Source organism: Mauremys reevesii, linkage group 5 (assembly GCF_016161935.1).
Source record: "Mauremys reevesii isolate NIE-2019 linkage group 5, ASM1616193v1, whole genome shotgun sequence".
Lineage (NCBI taxonomy): Eukaryota > Metazoa > Chordata > Testudines > Geoemydidae > Mauremys > Mauremys reevesii.
This window is the reverse complement of record NC_052627.1, coordinates 70080884-70105346: the sequence shown is the minus strand read 5'-3', so window position 1 is coordinate 70105346 and position 24463 is coordinate 70080884. Positions and strand designations below refer to the sequence as shown.

Genomic DNA, 24463 nt, shown 5'->3' with positions numbered 1-24463 from the left:
TTCAGAGATTACATGAACTCCTCTGCTGGAGAGCTCTGCATTGCTGCCGGTGCTGCTGAGCTCGCCCCGATGTCCAACCACGAAATGAGATTCTAACTGTCCAGACAGGAAAAGGAATTCAAATTTTCCCGGGACTTTTCCTGTGTGGCTGGTCAGAGCATCCAAGCTCGGACTGCTGTCCAGAGCGTCAACAGAGTGGTGCAGTGTGGGATAGCTCCCGGAGCTACTAAGTTCGATTTGCATCCTCACCTAGCCTAATTCGACATAGCCATGTCGAATTTAGCGCTACTCCCCTCGTCGGGGTGGAGTACCGAATTCGAACTAAAGAGCCCTCTAGGTCGAATTAAATGGCTTCCTGGTGTGGACGGGTGCGCGGTTAATTCGAATTAACGCTGCTAAATTTGAATTAAAGTCCTAGTGTAGACCAGGCCTAAGACAGACAGACATTTGGGGTCACATTCAGCTACATGCATATTGTTTCACTGATTTCAATAAGGTCATAGAGTTGTAAGTAAGGAAATCACTTGACCTGTACTGATCCCTGTTCTAGAGCAGCTATGCTCAATGCATGTTTAAATTACAGTCAGATATTTCTGATCCACTCAGCTGAGTCATTGTACCCAAGTGTGTAATGCTGAAGACAGTTTATTCACTGTCTTTCATGAAAGAACTGAGAGGACTCTGTCATAGAAACCACAAGGGTGACATTTCTTATTCAGATTCCTGAATGATCAAAGGCCATGTAGGTCTTTTATCTTGCAAACTAAGTAACAATGCTTGTGCTGATCAGTGTTACCTCACAAAATCGGCTTAAATCCTGCTCTGGATTAAACAACTATGGAACTGATTGTGAACAGCTTCAGGAAAGAGTGGTTAGACATGGACAGAAAACATCTTTTACTTTTTACTACATATTTTTTTTTGCTACTTCTGAATTCCATAGTGTGACCTTAACTACAGTCCTTTTTTACGTTCACGTTAAGAGGCAGTGAGTTACATACTCCACCATCATGCGTTTGTATTTGGTATAGACTTTGGACTCAAAGCTAAAGACTACAGCAATTATACATAAAGGCTTCTAGTGGCTCCTCATTTGATTCAACTTTCTATTTCAAAGATCACAGTAATTTAGTCAAATAAAAGCGACTAAAAAAACCAACCCACCACCAAACAAAACCAAACCTTGAGGCTAGCTAAAGAGAACACTTAATTCAAAAATCAAGACGACAAATAAGTTAAACTTGTCAGTATTTAAGGGGTGAAGTGCTTTACAATATCTCCAGAGTGAATTACTACACAAATTCAAAATCTGTTAAATTTAGGACAACAAACACAACTGGTTGAAGGCAAAGTGACAGTGTAAACAAGGCTCTCTCAAAGTTAATTGGGAATGCAAAGACAAACACTGACCAAGTGCATAGATTCGCTTTTCACCCTAGATACTCAGCTTGCTGTTCCATTGTTCTTTCAGTGTATGAACAACAGAATGCCTGGATGTTACTGATGACATTTATCAATAATCTGCAAGATCGAATGGCAGAAACATATTTAAACAGAATGAAATTTCTTCCTGCAATCTACAGTATCACATAGGTTGTGGCTTATTTACACACTTTGAAAGGGGAAATCTTGCAAGTTCCATTAAGTGCACAGTGTGACTGTTTTGTAGTTTTATGTAATGCAATCAAAGTAGTATGAACCTTGATATGCCAAAGATATTTGTAAGATGACATTCTGGCTCCCCTGAAGTCAGTGGTGTTTTAATAACTTTTTTGGGGGAATGCTGAAAGCTATTGAACAAAACTGTAAGCCCTGTATATGATGGAAACCCACTTCAAGCCAGCGGTGCTACTGTACCCCAAGCACACCTTGCCTGAAGTTAACAGCAAAACTCACATGTACTTTAATAGGGCCCAGATTTCACTCCATGTTTCTAAGGACAATTCGGTACCATTTCGATGCATGTGTTTCTATAATTCAAAGTTTTATTAGAGGGGCAAATTCTGCTTTGGATGCACAGACATGGCTCCCATTAAGTACATTATAGATCCCAAGACTAAAATTGATTCAAATTGTTTAAATTTTGTAATGTAAGCAATGTCTTCAGAATAGAGATATTATACTTTCAGCAAACAGGGGCTGTTACAGCTGTGTGACAAACCCTGCTTCTATTTATGAAATAGCCATTGCAAAATCCACAGAATGCCATAAACAGTTTCAAGATGTAATATTTGCCAGTTTCAAGATGTAAAAAAAAATGCTGCTTAAGCTAAGTTTCATATGTACTATTCATTCAGAAAATGATTTCAAGAGGGAGTGGGTTAGTAGTCAAGGAACACATAACAGAATGTAACAACAGGAGTCTAATTGCCAACGGAGTAAGAGGAAGTTGACCCACAGCCTGTGTTTGCCTCACAGCATCAATAATAATTCCAGAATTCCTGAGCAATTTGTTGCCTGCCTTCCTGAAGCAGAGCTAAGAGCCCAGAATGCTTTGATGTTATCAGTTGCCATCAAAGAAGCAAGCAATCAAAAGTTTTCTGAGGTGTATTAAGATTGTTAAAGACAAGCAGGGAAAATAAACAGGATCACCCTTAAGGATAAGTGATCCAGAACTTAATAGAAAACTGTTCATAGGTTTTTGATGCATTCTGTTAATTTAATAAAGAATTATATTAATATTCTAGAATGCAATGTAATGAATTTCTTTGTTAAAAAAACTAAAATTTGAATTATTGAATTTGAAATTTCAAAATTTGAAGACAGACAAAATTAAGCTTTTTGATTAATCTTAAAATTTTGGGATTTTAAAAAGGAAAACAATTCTATAAAGTGTTAAAAACAGAGAACACTTTCCTAATCAGCACTAATATAAAAAGAGATCATTTTGTATTAAAGTCTACAGTCTCTCAGAGCAATTTCTAAAGAAACCTATTACATTTCTATTGCAGTGTATTTGTTTGATCGCCACTAAATTTTGCAGGAATTTTTCCTAAGGGCACTAGCTTTTGAGAACCGGAATAAGATGATCCAGACTCAAATGGAACTGGGGTTGGGAGGCTGTTCTGTTTGGCTTGATGAGTGATCCAATATCAGAATATGATGGTAAGGTCTTGTCCTATAAATTCACTAATACACTTATAAAAATAATGCTGAAAATAACGGCCCGTAGAACAGGAGGGAAAGTTGATTGTTCACACTATGGTATTGCATTATTTCCCACAAGCCTATGTTAGTAGAAGTTAAATAAATTCTTGAAGTGGGATTTGAACTTTGACAAGGAATCAATTGTTGAACTCCAGAGTTTTATACAAGAAAATGATCTTCAAGCACTTTGACTAGAATCAGCTTCACACAAGTTTTTCTATCCTGTCCTGCAATATTAAACCACAAGCTAAGTTGTTTAGATGACCTTGGTTACCATACAGCTGTGCAGATCTGTCACTAGGAGCAAAAAATTATTACCTGTGGGGACCACAGTAATTACTTAGGTTAGACACTCAGTTCACTATGGTGATTGGGTAGTGTAACTTCTCAATTTGCCAGATAGAGACAGCTCTAACTGAAGTGTGTGAATGCTAGAATGATGAAGTGATCTTATTGTATGAGAGACATTCCAAGCAAAGTGGCCATAATGGTTGTGAACGGACCTGCCGTTACTGCAAAAATAAAATAAAATAATAATCTAATAGACACTTGAATTTGTAAACAATTTAATCGGGGCCCTACTTTTGCCTCTTTTGGGTTCACTTCTTGTGAACATTTGAGAAAGCAAATTTCACTGCCACCATTCTTTGTGGAAAGTGAACAGGAAATTTAAGAATAGTAGCAGCTACTTAGAACTAAGCTTCTGAAGAATGGTACCTGTTACAAAATATTCAGCCTCGTTCTTGTCTCACTCACACCATTTTACACCATATTAATTCAATTGATTTCAGTCAAGTTTCTTCTGTTCTACATCTAATGTACTTAAGATAAGAAGGGGGCCTTTTACAAGTTATTTATTTAATAAGTACAAAAAGGCAATGCCGTGCCAAATGCTTGCACACTGCTCATGTTTAAAATTCATTTGTTGTTCAACTAAAGCTGGTCAGATAAATCTTTTCCTTTATCTAAATCATGATTTAGTTGACTGCTACGTGCCAGATGCTTGTCTGAACCATCGCTGAGTTATATATACCATCAAAAACAGATTTTATAATGGAAACTTCAGCTCATCCTTAAATCTGGCAGTACTACTGATCTTGACCATAATTAAGGTTATGTCATTATTTATTTTACAGTCTCCTAATGCCCTCTGTCTGTAGTTATCAAATTGAGATTACCAACCCAATTGGTTATGGTCCAAAAGGTATGTTGGCTGTTCATTCACTGTCCACATAATAACCTGAATATAGCTGGCTAGATGTGAGCCAGCATAAGGTTGCCAGGTGTCTGGTATTTCAAACAGAACACCTGGTGGGAAAGGGACCCTGGCAGCTCCGGTCAGCACTGCTGATCGGGCCATTAAAAATCCAGTTGGAGGCGCAGCAGGGCTGGCAAGCTCCCTGCCCGGTTCCAATCGGCTCCTGGATGTGTGGCTCCTAGATGGAGGGGCAGCCAGCAGGGCTCTGCGTGCTGCCCCGCCTGCGTGCTGCCCCGCCTGCAGGCTCCCATTGGCTGGGAATCGTGGCCAATGGGAGCTGCGGCGGTATTGTAGGCAGGGGCGGTGCGCAGAACCAGAGGAACATGTTGCTGCTTCCCAAAAGCCACCTGAGGTCAGCACCACCCAGAGCCCACATCCCAAACCCCCTCTTCCATCCCAATCTCCTTGACCCCAGCTTGGAGCCCCTCCTGCACCCAAAACCCCTCATCCCCAACCCCACCCCAGATCCTAAACCCCCGGCCAGAGCCCTCCCCCCTGCACCCCAACCCCCTACCCCAGCCTGGAGCCTCCTCCCACACTCCAAACCCCTTGGCCCCAGCCTGAAGCCCCTCCTACAACCCAAACCCCTCATCCCCGGACCCGCCCCAGAGCCCACACCCTAACTCCATGCCCCAGCCCAGTGAAAAAATGAGCGAGTGAGTGATGGAGAGAGGAGTGGTGGAGTTAGCGGGGGACAGGGCCTTGGGGAAGGAGCAGGGTAGGGGACAGGGCAAGGGTGTTTGGTTTTCTGCAATCAGAATGTTGGCAATACCACTGCCTCCGCAATAGAAGTAAATGAACACAATACTGGAGAAGAGAAACAGTTTGTAGAGCTTCAAGTGAAGGTAGATACAGCTAACTTCGATCAGCTTGTATAATACAGTCAATGGAGCTTTGCCAATACATGCCAGCTGAGGATCAAGCCCAGAAAGTCTGGGAACAGCGTGTGTGTGTAAGCCATTGTCCTGTAGCAGGTGGCATAGGGTGGGAAATGCCATTATCCTGGGAGAGCAGTGAATGCAACTTTCTCTGTATTTTAAAATATTTTTCAGATGATGGCTTGGCAGCTTCTAGCAGAGCGAACAGCTTGGAACAGGAAACCCTTCTTTGTGCAACTGTGATTGATTGATTCAGTCCAGTGAGACAATCATAGGCACAAAAGCAATTTTGAATTTCATGCCAACACTATAGACAGTTTGTATCAAAAAGAGAACTGCAACCAGTGCCATAGTATTGTCAACCTGCTGGTTTCTGCAAAGATTTTTCTCTACCAGACTGGCTTTCTGACAGCCGGACTTTTTCTTCCCAGTACTTGTTTCCCTGGCTGCATCTGATTGTTTTTCTGTTTCTGGGAGTTCTTGTGGTTGGAGTTATTTCCTCCCATTGTTCACATTTTTTCTTGCAGGTTTTTTTTTCCGGTTTCAAGATTTTAGGTAAATTATAAAGGGCTTCAAAGACATAGCATCAAACTTTCAAGGCCTTCAGATTGTTGAAAATATGCCTGGGAGCCTTTTCACGTGCAAACGAGGTAGTTAGATATGCAGCCACACACAATGGGACTTTGCATAAAGAAATGCATGTTTTGTATGGTCACACTTCAGACAAAGTCCAACAGTTTGGTCCATGAAGGCTCAATTCTACCTTTGGATACATGTATGGAGCTTCTGTTGAAGTCAATGGATCACATATACTCTCATCTTAAGATAGAAATTTAACCTACATTTGGTACTTGCTGATATGAAGAATAGTATAGCCTTATGTTCAATCAATGTGAATAGCAAAAAATGGTTCCAAATTGTATTATTCCAGTGGTAAATTTCAATATCTGTGCAAAGAGATAAGAAGAGCTCCCTTAAAATATTGAAGGTTAGCAAATATGCCCTAGAGTCATTGGACCACATCCTAAACTAATGTAAATTGTTGTAGCTCCATTGACCCCACTGGAGCTATGCCAGTTTACATCAGCTGAAGATCTGGCCCTAGTGGTTAAATTTGAACACATCTATTTTACTAAGCTACTGGTATAACATTTAGTATAGAAACACTGAGTGAAATACTGGCCCCCTTGACATCAGTGTGTGTATCCAGTATTTCAACCATTGTATCATGAAATCTAAATTAAATATGAATGTTAATTCTCAATAAAAGAACTTAGTTCTCCATAGGTGTGGAGTTTAATTTCCCCACAGAGCTTTTAGTGGATTTTAGCTACCTTATTTTTTTTAGCATAGTCATTTCTCCCTGCGTATGCTTTACTGCTAATGGCATTTACAAACTAGAATCTGTTGACGAAGTGGCTTTCAAAAAATCATATATTTCTAAAAACAACCTATGTGAATATCACTTATTTAAATGTTGTGTGGGTCTGTTATCTTCACCAAGAGTTGAAAAGAAAACCTCTTTCTAATCTTTGAGAAAAAAATTTCAGATGAAAAAAATTGCACAGGTATCCTAATTTAGAGCCAGAATCTGATACCCCTGCCGTAATAAACTGTACCTTGTCCCATTGAAGCTTTGTGGTGTAAGTTGCTACCCACAGTGAACTTATAATTAGATTGTCGGCTCTTTGGGCCTGGACCATCTTTTTTCAGTGTTTGTGCAGCACCTTACTCAGTGGGCTACATGACCGGGGATCTTAGGTGCTACAATAATACAAACAATAACATGATCCTGGCCCATTCTAAGGTGTACCCTAAGCAATGTTTGGTTTTTAATTATTTTAAAGCATGTTATGGCATACTTGAGGAATGTAACACTTTATTTTTCAAGTGATCCCTTGCTTTTTTTAATGGAATGACACACCTAAGGACATACAATGCTTATACACCTCTACCCCGATAAAACACAACCCGATATAACACGAATTCGGATATAACGCGGTAAAGCAGTGCTCGGGGTGGGGCGGAGCTGCGCGCTTCGGCAGATCAAAGCAAGTTCAATATAACGCAGTTTCACCTATAACATGGTAAGATTTTTTGGCTCCCAAGGACAGCGTTATATCAGGGTAGAGGTGTATTATCTCCCCACAACAAGATGACTTGCAAGTTGCAGAATGTTTGAAAAGATAAATGAGTGGGTACAGATAGGTAATAATGCCCTTTAAAGAGATCTCTGAGGGAACCAGGGAATGTAAGTCCTGGTGTTGCACCTTGGAAGGAATGATCCGTCCAGACCAGATAAGAGTGAGTGACACTGTACAGAAAGCTATACATGGCCAGCTCTTGAAAAAAAATGATAGAAGCAGCTATGTGGAATTGGTAGAGAGCTATAAATTGTAATGGCTATAAAAGCAGTCAGTATTCCATATAGTGCAGTACAGCATGCTAATGTTACAGTACACAGGGCATTGGAATCAGGGGGTCAGATTCTGATTTTCAAATGGGGTAAATCCAAAGAAACAACACTGATGTCAGAAGGTTGCATAGGATATCATTCAAAACAGATTTTAATCCCTGGACTGTAATTTAGCTTTAGATATAAATTGTCCAGCACTTCAACAAGCTATCAAACCCTCACCATCTACAATTATGCTGCAAAGAAAGCTGCTCAAAAAATAATCTCATGTAGAATTATTTTTGCTGACAAGATTTTGCCATTTTCCTGCTTGGCCACACAGACACGAGACGAAAAAATGGTTTGATATCTGTGGTATACCATGTACTGTGCATTGCTACTCATGTGTGTTGGGTGGCAAGTTAAACATCTTTCAGAGCTAATGCCATATTTCCTATCACAAGGAGAGTATGAGACAAGAAAAAGAGCAATATTTTCCTGAAAAAGAAAAAAAAACAGGTGAGCATACTCCTAATTTTACCTCAGTTGTCCTGTGACAATGGTAAGGAATGTCACAAACTCTTTCTTCTAGCACAGAAGAACTACTGAACCTTTATTAGAATAAGCAAAACAGTACTACTTCTAAAACTTTTCTGACTCTCTTCTTCACAGGTCTAGAATGTTCCTCAGCCTTATAGCTGTTCAGTAGATTTTCAACAAAACATTTTTCCCCGTTGAAAAAATGACAATTCATTGAAACAGAAACTATTCATGCCACAGGTTCAGTTGTGACGAATCTCCTCACTCAAAATGTTTTAAAAGATTTGAAATTCTCAAAATATTTTGTTTTGAAGTTTTCTAAACGAAAAATTCCAGTTTTCCAATTCAAAACTACTTCTTCCTTCAAACTTTAAGCTAATTATACTAAAGGTTTTGGGGGGGGTTGTTATTTTTTTTAAAAAGGTCAAAATGATTGAAATAAAATGTTTCAACTCACCCAAACTGAAAAAAATTGTTTGTTTACATATTTGTGATTTTTACTTTGTCCTGTGATGGGATATATAGGCCTTACAGTGGCTGGGAAGGGGTTAATGCCAGACTGTGGGATCAATCAGTCCTGCCCTGTTGTACCTGTGAGTGGTGACACACATGGAGCAAGTTAAAAGAAAAGCCCAATTCAGTAGTGTCTGCTTGGGATAAGGTGTGGACCTCTCATGCTAGCCCCTTGAAGGAAGTCGGGGCTGGGGCTAAGGCCTACCTTCTGCCTGTGTGCAAGAAGCTGGGCTGGGGCAGTGGAAACCTAGAGTCTGCTAGATGCCAGAGCCCCCTGGGGCAAGTAGGTCTGGCATGCAACCTTTACATTTGCTTTGTTTCCCATAACAAATCTATTTTCCTTTATGGGACCTAAGGGGGAATGAGCCTGAGAAGGGGCTGTGTGTAGGGTGACCAGATGTCCCGATTTTATAGGGACAGTCTCGATATTTGGGGCTTTTTCTTATAGAGGCTCCTATTACCCCCCACCTCCTGTCCCGATTTTTCACACTTGCTATCTGGTCACCCTAGCTGTGTGAGAGGCCCAGAGACAGGCCAAGCATGGAAGTAACCCAGGAAGGAAGCAGCAGTTCTGAACCAGACCTTAGCTGCTAATTACTACTAGATCACTGGGCTAGAATCCAGAGTAGAGAGTGAACTTGGGGTCCTACCAAAGATGGCAACACAACCACCCCTGGAGAAAAAGGATGGAAAGGGGGAATGAACTCTTGAAAATATTTTGACAGTAAAAGTGTCCTGCCCAGCTCTACTCAGCCCCTCTTATCTGGCATCTTGCTATGAATTTAAATAAATAGTATGTGCTTTTGTAGACCCTAGATCTATTTACAGTGAAAACCTGAGATTGATTTCTGCTTATGAAAGCCATCTTTGAACCCATGCACCCACAGGGGGAAAAAATGTGAAGGTGCATGCATCCATACTTGCACATGTAAGTTAGGTAATTGCAAAGGCAATTAGGTTCTTGCATTCTCCAATATATTTGTTTGTCATTGCCCCCACAACCACAAGATTACCTGCACTTTATGAAACTATGCTCCTTAAGTCCTGCATTTTCTCAAACACAAATGGGAAGTTCCTTGATGTTGGACCAGGCATGTTGTTGGACCAGATTTAGGAAAGATATGGGGAAAAGTGAATGCAACAAGTTTCAAGATAAAGTATTTTCTCTTTTATTCTTTTCCAAACAGCGGTAAAGTACTTAGAGCAGTGAATTCAGCTGAAGTGAATATAACTAGCTGTGAATAAACCATTTGCCATCACTGACATGTTAGTTAAATAATGAAGCCCTTTTCCTGCAGGGTACAACGGAATAGGACAAACTAAAGAGAATTCAGTCATCTCATCTGTGTGACCAGAGATTGTAAACCATGATCTGTCACCAGTGGAAAAATGAAGAGAAGATCTTCAGGGATGCTCCAGAAGTCATCTAATTGCCCAAGTTATGAGCCTCCCACCACGAAATGCCCCCCCAAAGAGAGACTATGTATTATGGAAATTCTGAAAGCTGAGCTGTTCAGTTTTAACTACTGAATGACATGTTCTGAATTCAGCTTAAATATTTATCCTAAATCACTCCAGGCCATTAAGTCTGTAGTTTGAAAAATACTACTGTATATGATTATACAGAGATGTAGATGTGCACATGCCACAGCAGGCCTTGTAAAAAAACATCTGCCTTGTGAACAGCTACCTGCTAATTAGCTATTGTTTAAAATTATTCAAATAAAAGCTCTACTTAAAAATAGAGATGGATAAATTACTCATTCTGAATAATCTGAAGAATGTAGAATGTAGCTGTTTTCTGTCAGTGAATCATTTGTGAACTCATCCCAATTTCAAGATAAAATATTCATAGTATTCACCAAATAGTCAAAATGAACAGCTTTCAGGATAGTGGCTGCTCTATAACAGATCATATCAACATGAATAGCTAAGCAATTATATGAATCATATGATATTGTTTCTGCTCCCTGATTAAAACATTTCAGTCAGTTAAGGTGTGATTCCACTCCAAAAAGTGATTCTGTAAAATTGTCATTATGAGGTTTTATGTTCATTGTTCCTGGATAATTTTCCAATCTATTGTGCTTTATTTGCAAGTATAAAAATGGGAGGTATTTCTCATTGCCAGCACTCACTCTAGAATAAAAAAAAAATCCCAAGATTAATTATTTTCTATTCATTTATCAGAAATGAGAATTCTGAAGTCCAAAATATGCTTTCAGTCAAAGCCGGGCAACCCACAGTCTATCTCAAGAGAATCAGATATACTAATGCTTTTCAATTGTGACTGACATCAAAAGACATAACAGTCATACAAAATAATCACAAAGCCTGATGGGAGATGAGTCCTCCCCTAAAATTAAATTTATTCTTTTTTATCACAACAGAAGTCCTCATGAACTGAACAGAAATGGCATCTCCATTGATTCAAATGGAGTTAAAAGCCTTTGAATTAGATGATTTAAAAAAAAAGTGCATGTTAGCTACCTACAAAACCATAGTGTGAGATGTGAAAATATAAAATTTCAGTTTATAAACTACAATCCAGCCTAGTTTCCCCTCAGAATCTCTCCCCCCAACCCCCCCACACACACTTCTGGATAGAAAAAGAACAAAACACACATTAATCCAATACAATCTGGTTTACTCTCCTCACAATGAGTGCACATATATTAGCTGCTTGTGGGCCAAGAACCTGTGTTGCCAAGTTTCAGCTCAGAGCATGCACTTTTAAAAGTTACTGTAGATTCCCTGAAGACAGAGGTTGTAATAAGGAAAGGCTCACTGGATCTTGACAAACTTTGCTATTTTCTCCATCTAATTTTATCTTAACTGTTGCTAAGGTTTCACTTCAAATAGGCACATTTAATGACTCTGGGGGAAGAGATTCTGATTTCATTTATACTGGTGTCAATCCACAGTAACTCCATGGAAATCAGTGGTAGTACTCTGGGTTGAGAATGGTATCACTGAGTTTAGAATCTGATTATCCAAATGAGTAAATTAACCAACCAAGTAAAGCCACTAATTGCTAGTGAGCACTTCAACGAATTATCAGAACGTTTTAGGTGGGATTCTGCATTGTCCTGTACCTTGTCTAATGATCAATACTAACTCAAAGTGAGCAGGGGCGGCTCTAGACATTTCGCCGCCCCAAGCATGGCGGCATGCCACAGGGGGCACTCTGCCGGTTGCTGGTGGACCTCCACCGAAGCCGCGGGACCAGTGGACTCTCCGCAGGCATGCCTGCGGGAGGTCCGCCGGAGCCGTGGGACCAGCAGACCCTCCGCAGGCAAGCCGCCGAAGGCAGCCTGCCTGCCGCACTCCCAGCAACTGGCAGAGAGCCCCCCGCGGCATGCCGCCCCAAGCACATGCTTGGCATGCTGGGGCCTGGAGCCGCCCCTGAAAGTGAGTATAAAACATTAGCATTTTAACGTCGTAGCATTTTACACTGGTATGAGTCCCAAATTCAGCAAAACACTAAAATTCATGCTCAAGTCCCTCTGACTTCAGTGGGCCTTAAGCACAAGCTTAAGCACTTCACTGGATAGAGAGATGGGGACACTCCCATGTTTAAAACAAAAATGAATCAAATCACTTAAAAATATGCAGCAGGCCTAAGAGGGAGATTTTTAGAGGCACCTAACTCTCAGTGAATTTCAGTGGGTGAAGAGCAACAGAAGGCTTGTCTGCAAACAAACTTGCACCAGTTTAACTAAATTGACTTGTTTAAAACCAGTTCAAATCCCATAGAGACACTCTGATATCAGTTTAAAACTGGTTATTTTGGTTTAGTTTGGCCCTATAAATTCAAATAATACAGCTATCAGTTAATTTGAGTGATCACACATACAATTGTACCAATTTAATTACATGAGTTTACAAATCATACATCAGTTTAAAAATCACATCTTAAACTGGTGTAATTTTGCATGTAGACCCAGGCTATATCCTCAGGCCTTTGTTTGCACTGTACTTCAAATTATGTATGAAAATGAACGTTCACTGTGCCAAAAGTGTGAACTCACTTATAGGTTACATAGCATGAAGGATTAGATTGGTAACTAAGTCACCCTTCCTTTCTCACTTCTCCATCTTTCAAGCTAATTCTACCATCTGTAATAGCGTACAAATATGCACAATAAGCCACCCAAACCCCATCTGTTTCTAACAGGGAAAACCACTGGTTAAATAATGGATAAAGTACTGCCCATGAAGTTGAAAAAAAAAAAATCTTCCCCCCCAACACTTTCTGAAGTATCAGAACGCTCAACATGTAATGCAGTTCATCTTCACTGATTTGTTGAGGTTTTTTTGTTTGTTTTTATTTATTTATTCACACATAGGGTAGTTTCTACCATGGGGTATCTAAGAATTTCTGACTTCTTCATTAAGTCTCTGGACTGTAGAAAGAAAAAGTGATCTTTGAGTATGTCAGGGATGGGGGTGGTGGGGAGGGAACAGCCACTAGAGAAAGTAATTAATAATGCAAGCAATATTGTGCTATAGAAAGTGTTCCAGAATTATTCCCTTTTAGACAAAATTAATGACTAATTTAAGCATATTCAGTCTAACAATTAATCAGTAGGAGCTCAGTGAAAGACTGTCAAAGAGTGGTGGAGGTGAAGTGCTCCAGGGATTTCCCACACGCTGAATTTCTGCAGAGTGGTTAGGCAGAACAAATTGCCAGCCTCCAACTTGCAAATCAGGGGTTTCTAGCATTTTGAATTTTTTTTTAAATAGTAAAAGTACAGGGCATTAAATAATATAGTTGGTTCATAGCTGCTAGAAAGATATAGCATATAAACCTAAATCACAGGAACATAATCACATGTTAAGACTATTTTAACATAGCTACAGTGTTACTCTCATATAGCTGACTTACATGAGGTGCTACTTTTTCAGGATGCTAGTTATTTACACATGCAAAATGTATGGGATAATAGACAGACTAGGGTACGGAAGCTCACCACACCAGTGATCCAGTGATCTGTGCTAATGTTCAGAAGCCACAAAACTGGTCAAAATGAGGGTAAAGAAGTTATGAACCTGGCAGTAATACATCATCCCAATTTACTCTTGTACTTTTTTTTTAATATTTGGTCTGATCACATGACCTTTGGAGTCAATGGCAAGACTCCTGTTGACTTTAATGGGTTATGTAAGCTGGTAAGCATCTCTTCATGGCCTGATGAAGTGTGAAAATGGTCAGGGTAACAAAATACTATTCTATTGTTCTGTGCTTGTGTGGGCTTCAACTGCATCTTTGTGGTCTGTGTCTTTTAATCTCATTAAGGGCTACGTTGCAGAGTTAAGTTGACCTAACTAACCTTGTGTCAGCCTAATTGTGCATGTGTCCATGTTCAAATGTCTCCCATTGATGAAAACACCCTTTTACAGCAATGCATCTTCCCCTAATGGCATTGAGCCATGCATTGCAGTGCAAGTCCTGCAGCATCTGTCTCACACTGCCCAACAGTGACTGCTCCGGTTACAGTTGTGAACTCCCCTGTTCAAGCCACACAACTCTTTAAAACCCTCAGGTATTTTAAAAATACCTATTCCTGATTGCCTTCCTTGGTGAACACACTTAACAGCTCTCCATTGTTGTGGGCACCTGCCCAACTGACCATGCTGGCTAGACATGCTGTTTCCCAAAGTAAACAGTCTTATTGGATCTGCTGCGCTTTCTGGAAGAAGAGACTGCAAGCACAGCTACAAAGCAGTCATAGATATGTGGCCATCTACAAACAGATTTCATGGGGAATGCAGGCAAAGGGGTATGATGGGGGGTCAGTAGCAGCAGCACCATGTGAAAGTGAAGGAACTGTGTCAGGCAAACACCAGGGAGGCTGAGTCAATCTGGTGCCAAGTCACAGACCTACTGCTTTTACAGTGGGCTACAGGCCATACTTAGAGTACATAGGTACGATTTTCCTCAAAAGCCAACGTTCCCTCTCTGACAAGTATTCACCCTATCCTGGGCTGCTGTCTCCCAGTGTAACACCATCACCCAGTAACACCATCACCCAGTAATCCTAGACACCCCACTTTTCCCCCCCTAGGATTCAGAATTTCAGCTTTAGTGTAATTAACATAGCATCATTGAAATCAAGGGAGCTACAGTAACTTACACCAGCTGAGAATCTGACCTAGATATCTTTTATTGGAAAGGGGTGGATCCAGAAGTGTAGGTTTTGGTCCTCTCTAATCCTTCATTTCTTCCTTGTGTTCTCAGATCATAAGCTGTTCAGGGCAGGAACTGTCTTTGATGAGTGGCCAGCATCTAAATATTGAGAGTACTATTATAATACAAATAATTGTATTAGTAATAGATGAATATTATCTCGTGGCCTATAGGACTAACCTGCTTGCTTGTGTGTGTGTGTGTGTGTGTGTGTGTGTGTGTGTGTATAGATATCTTTTCTTATAGTTTAAGTATTTGGTTTATTAAAATAGGTTTATAAATGTATATTAAAAATAAGTTTGGCTGTAATGTGAGACCTACAGGATATGGCCTCTTTAGTAAGCTAAATCAAAGTTAGCATATCTATATTAAGACCTTTTACTCAGAAAACAAAGTTGACCTTTATCTTGTTTATCCTATACCCAAATAGATAAAGTACCTATGCCTATGTTTATGACCTTTTATTTAGACCAATAGACAATGGACAATGGAGAATGGCATGGGGGGGTTTCAATGTTGTACCCACAAAGTTAACAATTACACCACAAGAGACTGATGTGCGTACATAACTGTCATCAATACACACATACATACTAGCCTATGGGGTAAGTGTATCCTAACACTTCTGTGGGTGAGGAATGAAATTTGGACATAAGAGGAAGGATTTCCGGAATTTGCGCTATAAAAGAGGTGACCCAACTCGATAAAGTACTCCGTTCTCACTTTACTCCATCTCCATTCTCACTTACTTCCTCCAGTCTATCTATCTACGATGACTGCTACGATTAGTAGGCTGTACTTGTTCTTAAACTTTAAGTTTCAAGGGAACTAGGCTAAGCTTGGTTTCCCTACGTTTTTATTCTTTGTTTATTAGATTTTGATTTAAGTTTAAGTTAGTCAAGTAAACCCTAAGTTCGCTTTAATAGCTCTTAGCATTAGATTTTTCTAAGTACTGCATCCCTCACTTAAGAATTGAGAAACCTGAACTGCAAAGCTGGTCTTGTGTCTCTTACCACAAGGTTATTAAGGAAGAATGTGAGTATATTAAACAAAGCTTTGTTGCACATAATAATATATTATCATATGTATCTTTTGAATAGCAGTAATGCAATTGTAACTTTGTAACTCTGGGTATTTTACCATTTACTTACTATTATTGATTTTAATAAAAAGTCTTTATGATGATATCTGTCTCAGTGTGAGCTTCCTGTCATATCCCCGAGGGTTCTTTGTAAGTTCTGTGGAGCCTGTTTTGATACAAGAACTTTTATCTTCTGATCAAACAGATTGGTGAGCCTAAGACCCAGACAGTTTTAAATGTAATTACATATAAATTCCCTTTATTAATGCTATGCTTATTGTACAAGTAAAGTTAATAATACTAAGCACTTGTCCTCTGAAGATCTCAAAGTGCTTTAAAAAGGGGAGAAGATTATTTTTTTCCATTTCACAGGTGAGGAAATAGAAGCACACAACATTTGAGTGACCTGCCCAAAGTCATGTAATAAGTCTGTAGCACAGTCGAGACTAGAATCCTTGTCGTCAGTGCTGGACATTCAGTTTACCCACTGGACCACTCCGTCCCCCAGTGTATTGCTCTAGTTTTAGGGGGCTTTAAAAAAATCTGAACCCTCCTCCCCTCCCCAGAACCTTAAAGCTTGGGTTGAGTTTTGGGGAAACTTTAAGGTCAGTATTTGGCTAACCTGATCAAGTTACTTGACCCTTTCTTAGTATTCACCAAACAGCTTAATCCACAGCAGCTCAGATTGTAGTGCTCAGCCTCATTTTATGAAAATACACCATAGATTCTCTTTCCCTTTTGTAACTATTTACTTGAGACTGTGTTGAAAGGGATGACTTTAATCTTAAATTAACCTCCTTTTATAGCTATGCAGAGACGTTTATGGGAATATAGCCCTGGAAAGCAAACAGCAGATGTTGCTTCACAAAATCAGTTTGCATAAATATCACATTTTCACCCCACAGTCAATAAATGCAGTTCCTTACAGCAACATTATACATAAAAATGATAGAACCCATCAAGATTCTGCCAAGATGAGTGTTTCACATAATAAATATCTGAATAGAAGCTGTCACAGATTAGATTTAAGTCTCATGAGATTGCAACATCACCACACAAGATTTATGGTACATTGGTGAAGCTAAAGGACTTAACATCTGAGTAAGTATTTTCTCCCCCAACTAAGGCACATTTTTTGAAGATTGCTCAGTAGCCAGTATGCTTATATAGACTTTTTTCCTTAGTCAGTGCAAACAACAAAACAACCATTTTTTAAGTGTCATGTGGATTCAAGGGAACCATACTTACAACTGTATTGCAACATCCTACAATCCTTTATTAGGATCACCAGTGCTGATTATCCAACAGGCTACTTGAGCCAAAGACAAGGAGCCCTGAAGCTAGACCAGAACAGCAGCTAGTACAGAAGAAATACTACAATACAAAACTGACATCTAACTCTGTAATGTAAACTAAGAAGAAAATACCATCTGCAACAAGATGTCATAACCTCCTCTGAGTTTTGGTTCCACTGGATGAACAGGACACATCTAAATAAAATCAAAAGGACAATAGCTCTCAGGCACCCATAATACTATCGACAGTGACTGTGCGCTGACAGAATTAACACACCACTGACAACACACAACATCAAGTGCAACAAAGAGGCTCCAGTTGACGAATCCACCTCAACAGCCAAAAAGACCACTGCATAAGCAACTCTTTTGAGAATAAAAATTGTGACAAAAAGCAACTGAGGTTCAGAGATGGCAGCTTTTGACAAATGTCTAATATACAGTCCTCCCTATTAGATATATATGCAATTATATTTATGAATTCAGTGCATTCGCTTGTGGTTATTTTTGGGTGGTATTTTATTTGTAGTTCATTTCAAAGTGTGACAGGAGTATTACCCTTTGGATATTACTCTTTCAGGATGTGTCAAAGGCCACAAGATAAAGATCCACATCTAACCAGCTCTTCTGTAAGCCTTTTTTTTTTTTTTTTTAATAAAAAGGTAAATCTCCAAATGCAGTGTCAGAATTTCAGGAACTTTTGATCTCAAATTTATTTAGCCATAAAGACATTCTGGTGAGAGGAAATATTACTGTCAACCCTAACTTATTTATTTGGATAATTTAGAGCCCAGCCCTGGGAGGTGAATGGAAACCAAACTAAGGAGCAAGAGGTTCCACCCATCACCTTCTTGTAGGGAACCCCTCTTCTCTCCTCCCCCTACACAAATCTGACATTACGTCGGTTTCTAGGCATGGAACAGACAGCAGAGAAGCAGATCACATCATGAAGTGAGTGAGAAACAATGATGGAGATGGTAGGGTAGACCTTAAGACTCGGCATACTGGGTCAGACCAATGGTCCATCTAGCCCAGTATCTTGTCTTGGACAATGGCCTGTACCAGAGCTTCAGGGGGAGTGTATAGAACAGGGCAGTTGCAGTGATCCACCCCTATTTCCCCTCCTGGCAGACAGAGGTTTAGGGTCACTCCAGGTGCAGGGCTGTATCCCTGGACATCTTGGCTAATAACTAATATCCCCCATGAATTTATCTACTTTGAGGGAGCACAGAGGCAGAGCTGGGAATGCTATAAAGGTACAATCCAGCTGCTACTGATTTCAAGGTGAGCTGGGCTGAAACCTAAACTAGGTATGAGTCTCTCATCCCACTGAGGGAGTGGTTGTGATGTTAAGTAGAGGGAGGGGCAGCTTCTGAGGAAGCAGAAGGAAAGAGCAGTAGCTGGGATGGAAGTATTTGATTGAGGAGGCTTGAGGATACAAAAGAGGAGTTTACATGCCCTCAGTGTTCTAACATTCAAAATAATTTTTCAAACCAGCATTGATTGTGTTTGTTTAGTATTAAGACTAACAATCAAAACAAACTGCCTATTGTCTGTTGTGTTTACTGGCTATTGTATGTTTTAAGAGGCTCAGTCAGTTAAGCGGTTCTATTTCTATAGATAAAAAATAATAAAGAGACAGCAGGTGCTATTAATGTAATAAAGTGGAGTGTTCAGACTTCAGATGTCTGATCTATGAATGCCACAGGCAAAAGCAACTGTTGGCACTGAGTAAAACATTTCTTGTATGTCACTCGATATAACTTGTTTAAAGAATAACTGTTGTGTCTATTTTTGTCACATTTAAATGCCAGATTGGGACTGTCAAATGTGACTGAATTTGTCAATGAGGCAGAAGGCTATAGAGGGAATTAGAAGGCTGCGAAATACATGATTTGGGAAGTTAATTATAAATAATACAATCGGTATATGCAAATATCAGATGTGTTTGTTAAATTAAATAACTGAAGATTTAAAAAGTTTATACTGGTGTCTTCAACATGTCATTCCACCAGACTGTTCCTTGGGAATATGCTTATTAAGTTAAATCATTAAATGAATGCTGTGATACACATTAGTCATTCTGTGCATTTAGAATCGGAAAATGTTTTGTCGCTATTCTAATCTGGGACTGATCTAATTGTAAAAGGTTATCTCTGAAAGAAAAAAGACATTAGCTAAAAAAGTATTGCTTCTTGCATATTGAAGGTCATTTTGTAGATTGCATACAATACATAATAGGTAGCCAATTTTTATTAATACAAAAATCAAATTAGAAGGTTCTCTCTCTCATTGGACTAAGGAACTGCAGAATGGTCACAATTTGTTCCACACCCAGAAAGCAAAAAATGCTGAGTAATTTTTACTTATCAGCATGAATTAATATGAACTATTCTGCAGTCCGTAAATATAGAAATAATACTGATCTAGACATACCCTTAGACACAGTCATATTAGCATTGCTTCATTTTCTTCTAGCTTAATCCACAGGGGATTTTATTGTCCCAGAAACATAAAATGAGATACCAAATTTTTTGTATGTTTTTGCATAAAAAATACCCCTTTTTCCCTGTTAGAATTATTAGTTGCCTCTCTTGATGGAAGGGATGGACATATGCCACCGACTATGTACCACACACAGCTTCTAATGATATGCTCCACCAGTGATAAAGAAAGCCCTCACGTAGCTCTGCAAGCTCCCCAGTCACACTTCTCTAGGGCAGCTGATCACCTCTGAGACATATTAGACGTCAACCACAGGCAGGAGAGACTTATTTATGACTTCATACGTATTTCACAGCGTGAGTCCAAACCTCCCTGCAACCTTAACTTCCAGCAACATATTCTGATTGCCTGTAACTGACACTTTATAATGTGTTGCTCTTTAAGGATCTTTCATACAGTTAATGCACCTGCTTCGCTATTTTAATTCCTTGGACTCCTGGGTTCACTCATACACAGACTTGTAGATTACTTTAGCCAAGACACTTCCTGGATAGTACTTTCTTAGTTTTGACAATAAGCCTAGATAACTCTGCATTATCTTGAGTACAGCTACGTTCTTGTACTTTATTGCCACTTCACTTAACCTTAAAACGAGACACTGAAGAGGAAGAGAGAACACATTTCAGTGAATGCTAAATTCCTTAGTGCCACGCAATGTACACCTAAGCTCCCACCCACCAAAAAAAAACCCACAACAACCCAACAACAACAACAGAAAACACTTATCTTATGCTGGTTATGGCAGTACCTAAGCTATTTTTCTTTTTCTTCCTGAAGGTGACTTTCTTACATTTGAGAAAAATCTCTTCAGCTGTCTTTGAGTTGAGTGACAGACAAAAATACATTGTTCCTATGTCAAAAATAATCTGACTTGCTTTTACTATATCCCATATGATTGTGTGTTTGAATTTAGAAGTTTCAAAAACTCATCGCATAAGGAATCCTCAGTGTGAAGCATAAACTTTACTAAAATCCATATAAATATGGATATTAGTAATGTACCCAGTGAGAGAAATATCACTTCTGGGCATTTCCTTTGTTGAACAGAACTAGGAGACTGAAAAGGAGCCCTGATTCTGATCATTACTTATCCCTGTTTTACACAGGTGTAATTACTGTGGTGTCAATGAAAATAGCCCCAATACAAACCAGCGTAAGTAAAATCCAGATCAGGCTTGTGGTCTGTAAAACAAACAAAGGGCAGTCAGATTGTCAACTGTCAGGTTGACTGACCTTGTGAGAGGAGGGAGCATTTATAGCATGTCAGTGAACCATATACAGACTAAAACATGACATTTTGTCCTAGTTGCAGACACTTCTTACCACAGTGGAACACCAATAGCATGAACACCAGAGAAATAGTGTTCAATGTCTATGAATGACTCACTTACAGATTTGTGAATGAATAAAATGAATACTATTTAGTACTGATTTGCAGTTTCTGCTGTACACAAATGGTCTCTAAAGTGGTGGCGGGAGACAAACTTGTTTTGGTTTGGTTTTATTTTGTCCTACTTCAAGCTGTTCATATCACTAAAGAACGCTAACTGATTTGAACAACAATGGCGCCAATAATTAAATGGGTCTCCTGGAATATAAAGGGCTTTTATTAACTCTATTTTATATATATATATATATATATATATATATATATATATATATATATATATATATATATATATATATATATATATATATTCTTGATGCTTAAAAACAGAGAATGTTGACAATGACATGCTCCAGGAGACACATTTGACAGAGCTTGAAGCTTGTGAACCGTATAGTGATTGGCTAGACCTCTCAGTTTATAATTGCTTTAATCCAAAAAAGCAAGAGGCATTGCTATACTAATACATAATAAGTCAAGTATTAATATTTTGACCACAAGATCTGACTGAGGGAATATTTACTGACTTCAAAGCTGAAATTGGCATTTCTGTAATCATCTTTCGAATCTGTACATGACAAACCAGGAAGATCCCAATTTTTCATACATTTTTGATTATAGGTGGTTACTTTAACAAAAGTCTAGACCCAGTCCTTGATACACAGCAACACTGATACTTGTCAGGCACTTGTGAAGGAAAGTAAAACCTTGGATGCATATCTTTCTGCCACTGTGCAGAGAAACTCAGAACCCTCACCACACTAAGATATGAAATCAACAAACTTCTGTCCCAAAAGGTTGTTTGCTATATTCTGTCTGAAGTAAAACTGTTGATGAGAGAGCTGGCAAGCTGTTGGCCTATAGGGTTAAGGGAAGAGCTAGCAAATAAGATTATGTTATATTCTATTTATTGCTACTATTGAAAATAGCAACAATCAAGTATTAATAAACAATTTCATTGGTTTTATTCAAAACTATATTTTGCTGAAGAGGGAATCAGTAAAGATGCCCTAGGTACCTTTTTTAATGGATCATCCCTGCCACAACTCTGCCTCTCAGAAAGAAATTTTAGATGTCCTTCTAGAAATCACCAAACTGACTCAGCCTATAAAAGAAATTAAGGTCAGAAACTCCTGGCGTAAACAGGTTCCCAATTGAATTCTACAAAAACTTATCGGAAATTTTAACACCTAGATTACTGAATATGTTCAAGGAGGCCAAGACTGAGTAAACTCTCTGCTTACTTTAAAAGAAGCTGCAATTTCAGTTATTCCTCAACCTAGGAAAGACCTTGGACTAAGTAGTAATTACAGACCAATTTCTTTAATCAATTGTGATGTTAAGATTTTAGCTAAAGCTCTTGCTACGTGATTGGTCAAATTCCTCACATGTTACACACAAATCAGAGCATTGGTATACCCTGTCCCCCTTTCAGGAATTGTAGGATTAAATTATTATAGATTTGTTGGCTCTAGAGCTCCCACAATACCACCTGTGAGGGAAGCCTGGTCAAACTTGGATAGCAAGTTCTACTTCCATATAGAGGTGGTCCTGTGGAGCAATCCTCTCCTATCAGTGGCAAAACCTTGCTGTGGAGGGATTATGACTGTCACAACAATCAATGAAAATTTAAACCATTTGTAGATCTTCAGCAACAATTTGGCCTACCCTGGTCCAGAGCATGGAAATCTCTGCTATTCAAGCATTTATTTTCAAATGTCTTTGGACCAGATGCATCCAAAGTTTCAGACTTTGTTTTGGAGGAAACTTCTTGGATTTACACAGCCAGCGGTATCCATTTACCATTTTCTGACCAAGAAAAAGTCGGTTAAAAATTGATAATTTGATGGTTGCTTAGGAAAGATTGGATACACAACTCTTTCCAACTCAAGGGAACACAATTGGATCTAATGTTTAAAAAGCAATTATAGACTTGGGAATATGGTTTGTTCACCAAAAGGCACTTTCAAATATACTGGTCCCCATATAGGCTAATGGTAATTGGCCTCAAAATGCTGACCACTGTTTGAAATGTAACTCCCTTGGTGCTACACTAGCTCATATGTTTAGAGAGTGGCCCTATATCAAGAATTCATGCTACAAAGTGGGTCAAAGGACCAATTTGATATTGAATGATAAGTTGGAGCCCTCCCATTTTATTTTGTTCTTGGACATATTCCTGATACCTGGAGGTTGCCTGGTAAGAAGGTGGTGTGGTTCTAATGCACAGGTTTGGTTGCTAAAAAAGTAATCCTGCAAAAATGGGAAAAAAAGTCCATCCCCACCAAACATTGATGCCTGGCTCAGTGATGTGGCTGACCTCACAGCTGATAAATGACAGGCCTTCTGCACAAGGGCAATGCCCAAAAAATTCAAAGCAATATGGACTGCCTTTTTAGAGGTTTATGATTAATGGAGACCCTGAAGATAAACATGTCACTTGCCCTCCCTTTATCCTACCCCTCTTTACTTACTTGTGTACTATGACGAATCTAGTTTTGGTTGTATTTATTGTGTTTGAAAAAATATGTATAAATAAAAAAGAATGTTTATGAAGTAGGAAGAAGACAAAGGGAAAGTATGGTTTGTCACTTTAAAATATTGTCCCATATCTTTAAGTCAATATGCAAAAAGTCAATGATAAATTATGCAGGAGTTGCTGTTCAGGCATTCCTGCTGAGAAGGACCACAGCCAAACTGCATTAATCTCAGGGCAAGTTACAAGATACTCATTTATGCCTTCAGGACAAGCTCCCCTTGCCTTGCAAGAAGAATTTAGAAATATTCTTTTTTCCATTATCTTAGCATGAAAAGTGTCAATACCCTGAAGATAATTAAGCAAAAACACTAGAGTATGAGAGAGTCCAGCAATTCAGACCTCCTTTGTTACCTTATGCAGCAATGGTCATGGTTCTCAATTTACTCCTTCGGCATTCACTATTTGATTTCCCTCCAACGGATAACAGTTCCAATGTTTGCTATAGTCAGTGCCTTCTGAGCCGACATTTCTAGCTTACGCACACCTGGGTGGGAAAAAGGGGAGTCAACCGAGACAGGAAGGCTTTTATCCATATTGAAAACTATAAGGGGATGAAGTCTTATGTCTTAAAAAAAAGGGGGGGGTGAGGATGATCTGGTGGTTAAGGCACTGACTGGTACTCAAGAGATCTGGGTTCAGTTATTTAAGCTCTCCATGCCTCAGTTCATTGTCTGCAAAATTCTCCCACGTGATCTGTGTTTAGACTGTAAGCTCCTCAGGGCGAGTACTTCTATA

At 39.2% G+C, this 24463-nt stretch overlaps 1 long non-coding RNA gene across 1 annotated transcript in view; it reads right to left on the bottom strand.

Moving 5' to 3' along the window:
* Window positions 1-5036: 5036 nt before the first annotated feature.
* The window catches only part of LOC120406491, a 36265-nt gene continuing 16838 nt past the window's right edge, over window positions 5037-24463 (bottom strand). Inside the window, exons 2-4 of the long non-coding RNA XR_005599316.1 lie at window positions 24080-24212; window positions 22208-22294; window positions 5037-6230 (exon numbers count right to left, since the gene is read on the bottom strand). This is a non-coding gene — a long non-coding RNA (uncharacterized LOC120406491). The remainder of the gene's footprint in view (window positions 6231-22207; window positions 22295-24079; window positions 24213-24463) is intronic.